We start from the raw sequence: 7,437 nt of genomic DNA, 5'->3' as shown, positions 1-7,437 counted from the left end.
TCCTTCCTGCTGGAGTGGGGCTCATGCTGGGTGAGACAGACTAGGGACAGGCTATTCCATTTCCTCCCCCCCACCATGGTACTTTCTGGAAAATCTTATTAGGCCCAGGAAATATTGTCTTCCTCTTCCTGACTCACAACCTGTACCTCAAAAGGCATATCTATGGGAGGTGGAAATTTTTAGATGAGAGGAACTAGTAGTGTGGAGAAATCTTTGCTTTTCCTGTAAGTAGCCATCACACCAACAACAGCATTGATGCTAAGAACGAACTATAATCCAGAATATTTTCTCATTCCTTTTTGCTTGGACTTTGCCTTAGAGCATCAGAAGGGACAGCTGAGAGCCAGAAGAGAGCCTGTGATAACAAAGAGGGCTACCAGGCTAGCACACAGGCACAGGAATACATATGTATGCCTGATCATTTTGGGGGTGGAGTTGCCAGGCCTATCTCTGCTATCATATGTATTTATAGAACTTGAGCTTAGGCCAGAACAGCAGGGTAATTGTAGCATCATTATCATATATGCAAATCAGGCAACCTATATACACTGAATGGAGGCAAATTATTATTTATTCTCTTTCCTTTCTCCTTCCCTGGTATAAGCTCTGGTTCCTCTTGTAGCTGCACACCAGCAATTGTCTGACATTATAAGAGGGGCTGTAGCCTTGGAGGATGGGGGATGAGGTGGGAAAGACGGGGTGAGGGGGGCAGAAAATGATGAAAGCCAGCAAGAAGGTTTTACTCACTTTATTCTGGAAGAGTCAGTCGGGGGAGATTCAGCATTCAGCGTGGAGACTGAATGAACAAAGGGGTGAGGTACCAGACAGCTGTGAGGCAAACACAGAGGCAAAGTGGTTCACAGGGAGTGAGGACCCAAGCCCACAGAGTCCTGATTTGGGGAGAAGACCAAGATCTGTGGATCTGGGCTGAGCTGAGGGGTACACCTCCACACGGGCCTTATCAAGCCTCCCCTTCCACACCTGCTAAGTGGCCACAATGCCCAAACAGCAGCTTCTGGGGGATTCACTCATAGTCATCAACCGTCATTCAAACCGTGCCCAAGGCTGACCTCAGAGCCCTTCTTATCAGAGCTGGGGTGGGGAGCTCTCTCTGCCCCAGTTGGAGCTTCAGCCTTCACCAGCCCACAGTTTCTCAGTCTATGAGGTGGTGCCCACTAACCCCCTCTTCACATTCTAGCCCCCTGTCACTCAGACTCCACACCACTTGGAATGAGATACTAGACAGTTCCAGATTTTATTGATCTCTCTCTCTCTCTCTCTCTCTGTGTATGTGTGTTATTTCTAGGACTCATTGGGCTGGACTAGACTTGTTTTCCTCTGCCTTGTGGGCAGGATGCTGCTGTCCCTGGATGGCTGCAGAGCATCCAAGGTGGCACCATCCCACTTCCACCATGCTCAGAAGGAGCCTCTAACTCCTAAGGGGGTGTTTCTCTTCAATCCCAAACCTCTTTAAATTTTTTCCTCTTACATTTATTTTTTTATAGTGAGGGTTGCCACTTGCATGTAAGTGGTCAGAGGAAGGCTTAGGGGACCAGGCTCTCTCCCTCCATCCCGTGAGCCCAGGGATTGAACTCAGGTCATCAGGCTTGAGCAGCGAGTACTTTACCCACTAACCCCTCTCTGGGCCCCCCCAAAACTCCTTTCTTTTGACATCCCTAGAGATATCTCTGCCAAATCCCCCCCCCCCTGTCCATCTTTCCATCTGGCATCCACAAAGCTCTTGCCAATGAAGTCACACTCTACAAAGGCAACACTTGGGGGGGGGGTCACTGAAATTAGGGCAGGGTCTGAAATGTCCCTGAGAGAAATACATATGAATATTCAAGGAAGCAGGAGCCGATAAATAAATACACAGTGAAAGACAAAAACCCTGCATTTTACACAGAGTTTGTCCCTTGAGACTCCACAGCATCCTTGAGTATTGTTATTGGACTTCACTCCAGCCAGTTTCTTTGCGGCTATGTTTAGTGAGAGAGCTGCGGAGGCAGAAGCCAGGAGGATGAGAAAACAGAGTGAGGGAAGACATACAGAAAAACAAACTTCCTATGGACCGAAAAAGGGATGCTGAGAGGCACGGGAGCACAGTGGAGGACAGAGCAGCTGTGGAGATTGTTAGCCAGCCCCTTCGGTTTCCGCCCACGGGAGAGAGTTGAGATAGGATCCCTTTCTTCTGCTTTGTCCTTCCTTCTGTTCAGTCTGGGAACTGGAGAGCAGATTTGCAATGTCACCAAGCATGTTCTGTACTTTACTAATCTGGAGTCACTATTCAAGTGACTTACTCAAGGACACCTTTCCCACGCTGGTGCCACACGGGTGGGATGGCTAGCTTATATGCTATATGTATCTCTGTATAGGCTTTCCTATCTCTGTAGCTCTCCCATATGATAATTAAACCACAAACTCCTGGAGCTGTGTAAATCAAGTAAATATCTTGTGCCCTCCTCTCCCACTGCTCTGAGCAATTAGAGTGGACATCAGTACTTTGCACTGATGTTCTTCTGCAGGACCTTTGTGTACCTGTGTGACTGGGACCAGTTTGTACACATTTTTAGTCTATATACTAGCCAGGTATGTGTAGCTACCACTCTCACTGACATTTGGAACCCGAGCCCTAGAGGTACAGCCCTTCACCCCCAGAGCCTCCCTCTAAGCAACCAAATGCCCTCACTTGGCGGTTGGTTTGCATTATCTCTACAAAAACCAATGATAAACTGTGATAACCACACAGTTCCCAAGGCACCAGTCCCCTCCATGCTGGAATGATAGGCAAAGCCAGCATGCCAGCTTGTTATGGGTACCCAGAAGCTGGAGAAGGATGTCCTGTTCTTTATCTGTCTATGTGTTAGGATGGATACATCTGTACATATTATTCCTAGAACCATATGCATCTCTTCTTTTCACATAAAGAGATCTCCACGTGGGGATCCTGGTCAGACACTAGCTCTGTGTTTGATACACGCAGGATAGAGTTCCTCTTGGCAGGCAAATGTAATGGCTGTCTGTTGATTGTCTTTCTTGGTGCAGAACGGGTGGGCAGAATCTTTTAGGTATAATATTCACTTCTGAGATTTGGGGACTCTTCTACTCCAACCTCAGTCCAAGTTTTGGTAGAGAAAATGAATCTGAGTGGGTATGTGTAGGTGCTTTGTCCCTTTCCCTATCAAGTTCTGTCCCTAAGTGTCACCCGGACCACTAAGTTAACACTGAAATGGAAACATGCCCCGTTACTGGGTGTGAGCAAATAAGTTCATCCGTGGTTCACTTATATTCTCAGTGCACAGCCTGTGTGTATATGCATCATGATTGAGTGTACAGCCAGGTTCTGAGTATGCAGTTTGGGGCTTCGTTTAACGTCCTAATCAGAGGGGTGTGTGTGTGTGTGTGTGTGTGTGTGTATGTGTGTGATGCGTGGAAAGGAAAGTTGGCTTGAGTTGGCTGTGGAGCTCCCAGGTAACTAGGTATAGTAGCAAGGGCTTATGGACCCCGATCTCCACCCTGAGGAGTCCCAGTCTCTGCTGTCTCTGTTCTGAGATAGGCCAGACCAAGCAGGACTAACCTGTAGTCCCCTCTGCATGCCCTCCTCCTGACTCTTTCACCCCCACCAAAGCTGTGGTTCAATCTTCCAAGTTCAGCAAAGTCCACGTAAAGGAACAGTGGGTGACGTGGACCGGCCACAGGTGCTCTGCGTGGAAGAGTGAAGTGTGAGAGCACCAGGCTTGAGCGTCTGTGGGTGAGAGGTTGTCTATCCTTGACCTGCTCTTCCTCTACTACTCCCAGAGGATGCTGCAGTATGTGGTACCTGGGTCTCTAAGAGAGTTCTGCCCCTGAAGTGGGGAGGAGAGAAAAAAAAATCAAAGAGCCCTGGGGAGCAAAGGGATGAAAGAGATGAGAGATTTGGGGGAGTGGGGAGACACCCAGAAACAGACTGGAAAAAAAAAAAAACACATCTACCTGGAAAGAAATAAAACATTAAAACAAGAGACAGTAATGCTAAATGAAGCCAGGAAAAAAAAAAAAAAAAAAAAAACTACTAAAGACACATTTGCGTTAGAACTCCAAGCAGGAAGCCCGGCTGGAAGGGGCAGAGAGGACAGGCGACACACCTGCCCTGTACGAGCCTCCTGGGGCGAGGCGGGAGCCCGAGCCTGGCTGCTCGCTCGCTGGCTTGCTCGTTAAACCCCAGACCTCGCTCGGACGAAGAGCGCCAATTGCCGCCCCAGCCCACCGCGCCTTGGGGCGCGGAAGGACGGCTGAAGGCTTGAACCCTCGGCCGGCCGCGTGGCGTCCCGCGGTGTCCCGCCGATGACAGGGTGACTTGGCCCGGGGAGAAGGACGCGGGGCCGGGAGCACGGCCGCTCCCGCGCTTTCATCTCCAGGGGCTGGGTTCTCCCGGACGCTGCGACCTCCACGGCGGGTCCAGCCCGCACCCCAAGGCTAGGGTTGGGCGAGCAGACCCCGGGACCGGCTCTGCGAGCTTGCCCCGGTTCTGGGAACCGCTGACGACGTCCCGGGCCCCGCAAGTCGATCTCCTGCAGCGCCCAGGGATCCAGCCCGCAGTCGAACAGCCGGGATTCCAGGGTTGGGTCATTTCATTTTCCTCGAAACCAGAACAACTGTCCCGGCCCTCCGGGTCTTTGCTGTTGGGTGAGCGGACTGCGTCCGCGGCGGGCTCGTGGCCACTCTCCCGGGGTCTGGGCACAGGTTCCCGCAGCCCTGCCCGGAAGAAAGGAATGAATAAATGCTACTCTCGGGCCAGCTTACGTAAGACCAACCCTGAGCTGGTGGGTCAGTGGACCTGTTCCCAGAAAGTTCTGGACCTCGTCAAAACGGTGGATGCTAGTGCGAGTGGGTGTGGGCCACCCCCTTGCTGCTGCTGGGAGCTCAGGGGAACCCGCGGGCGCCGGGCGGCTGACTGGGTGCGAAGGGCACGGACTGCCGCGCGGTGCGGCTCAGACCCTCTCCTAAAGGGACAAAACGGAGGGAGAGAGAAAGCGGCTTCCAGGGTGGCGGCAGAAGACTCCAGCGTCTGCTGGCTGGGTTCTTCTAACCCGCTCAGGAATGTAGTGTGGCTTTTCCGTTCGGTATGGCTGGCAGGTGTAGGGTTGGGTGAATTGACTGTCCCTTGCCACCCCTCCTCCCTATCTGTACCCCGCTTCTGAATCCCGTCAACTTCTCTCAGATAAATAGATACACGGCGTACTGTCGCTTTTTTAAAATGACAAAACAAAACAATTCAGGGTACACTGAAATAGACTGACTTAAAATGCTGTAGGAGTCAGATCTGTCTCAGGGCCTCTGTCTGAGCCGCCTCTTAGAATTGACACACACTCTCTGAAACGAGGGCATTTTGTTTGTTTGTTTGTTTTTCTTCAGGGCGGTGCTGGGGCAAACCTGTAGGCAAGCTGCATGAGCCACATGCCCAGCTCAGCCTGAAGCACCTTCTACTTGGAACTGCGTTTCTACAGCCTTTCTGTGTTTGCCACCACCAGCAGCAGGAACATTATTTTGACACAGTATTGCTTGTTGCCCTGGCTAGCCTTGAACTCACCGTAATCCTCCTGGCTTACTAATTTGTATTTCTTAGTAATTTGTAGTTTCCTTCTTCTTTCGTGTGTGTGTGTGTGTGTGTGTGTGTGTGTGTGTGTGTGTGTGTGTGTTTACCCTCTGGGCTTGTGCATGCTAGGCTAGCACTCTACCACTGGACTATATCCCTAGCCCCCAGCTTCCTTAATTGTGAATTTGTTTTCATAGAATTGTGAAGATGCCACATATTTTGATTGTGCTTTGGTTTTTCTTTTTGCTTGTTTGCTTTTGATAATGCCTATATAGCCCAGGCTGGCCTCAAATTCCTTATATAGTCATGGTTAGCCTTCAACTTTTCATCCTCCTGCTAGGATTACAAGAACAGGCTCTGTGTTTAGCTTTATGCTTTCATTTTTAATAGTCAAAATAAAAACTATAAGTGTAATTAAATTCGTTCAGATCCCTGTCCAGGAACAGATGAAACAATAAATTAAGAAATGCAAACCAGGCATGGTGGTGTATGCCTAGAATTCTAGCACTGGAAGGACAGACTCAGAAAGGCAGTTCACAAATCTGAGGACAGCCTGGTCTATATAGCACATTCTAGGCTAAAATGACAGAGGGAGACCTTGTCTTAACTAAACAAAATAAATAAAAGTTTGGAAAATAACTTGAAATGCTGAAATAAATAAATGAGATGTTGTTCAGTAAATTCAGAAAATCTAGAATTGTTTATCAACAACAGGAATAGATTTTACAGCACAGTGCTGGATGAAAGGGTTAGAGCTGAACGAGATTAAATGACTCGAGGAGGAGACAGCGTGGTTGCTGAGTTCCTCTCAGTGTTCTCACTAACCTGGATGACCTCAGGTAAGTCACCCAGACCGGCTGCAGTGCCTCCTCACTCAGCAAATGCCAGATCAGAATGAAATTCTGTAATCCAACTTTCTCTGTAAACTGCAAGAAGTCAGCTGAAATGGGGTCCACAGATGACTTGTGTGAGTTAACCTCCCCCAGCTTTACCCACAGTTTTACCATGCCTGCATCTGTTTAGAGGGGAGCCCTTCCAGGCTGGAGTCCCTTGCTTCTCTTCCCATTCCCCAGTCCCAGGCCCCAGTCGCCAATGCTCTCCCCTGAGGACTGCTGGACAGTCCTTAAGTGTGAGGCAGGAGGGAATGGGAGGCTACCGATGCTCTGGAGGACATGGACTTTGAATTTGAAGAGTTTTTTTTTTTCTTCCAAAGCAAGAGATGCAGTGGTGTTCTCTTCCCTTCCACCCCCACCCCCAGACCCTGGGCTGCTAGAGATGGCTGGAGAGAGGACCATCCACACATGCAGAAAAAAAGTAAGGCTAAAGGGCCAGGAAGAGTCTAAAGACACTCCCCCACCCCAGTTCTCCAGTGCAGGATTCCACCGCTCCCAGAGGGGTCCATTCTAACAAGGTGCCCCTCGGCCTGCCCCTCCCTCCCCAGGAGCTGAAGCCGCCAAAGGTTCTGGAATATAATGGATCATTTTCCAATTTACCAGGGTCTTAGAGATTACGCCGCTAATCCCATCAAAGACCATCTGCTTACATTGTCCCTCCTGAGCCAAAATAAATAGATCCTTTACTCCCTCCACTTCAGCTCCTCTGGGGTATTTGTACCAAGAGAATAGAAAAGGCCCACCCCACCCTCCCCACCCCCCATCTGAGCCCTGGACAGAAAGGCAGAAAACAAACTTAGCTTGTCTGAGGTGTGAAAGGTCACTTAGGCTCCTGACCTGCCTTCTTCCCAGAGAGCCTTCCCTGATGGGAATGGGGAGAGGGGCGGGCCAGGGCTCTAAGGGTCTCTCAGGGTCAGCCCCCTGTGGAGGTATGGGACAGGCTATTCAGTACCTTACTGTCCTGCTGTC

This window comes from Arvicanthis niloticus, chromosome 4 (assembly GCF_011762505.2).
Source record: "Arvicanthis niloticus isolate mArvNil1 chromosome 4, mArvNil1.pat.X, whole genome shotgun sequence".
NCBI classification, from domain to species: Eukaryota; Metazoa; Chordata; class Mammalia; order Rodentia; family Muridae; genus Arvicanthis; species Arvicanthis niloticus.
The sequence above is the reverse complement of the archived record's forward strand: the minus strand, read 5'-3'. Positions refer to the sequence as shown.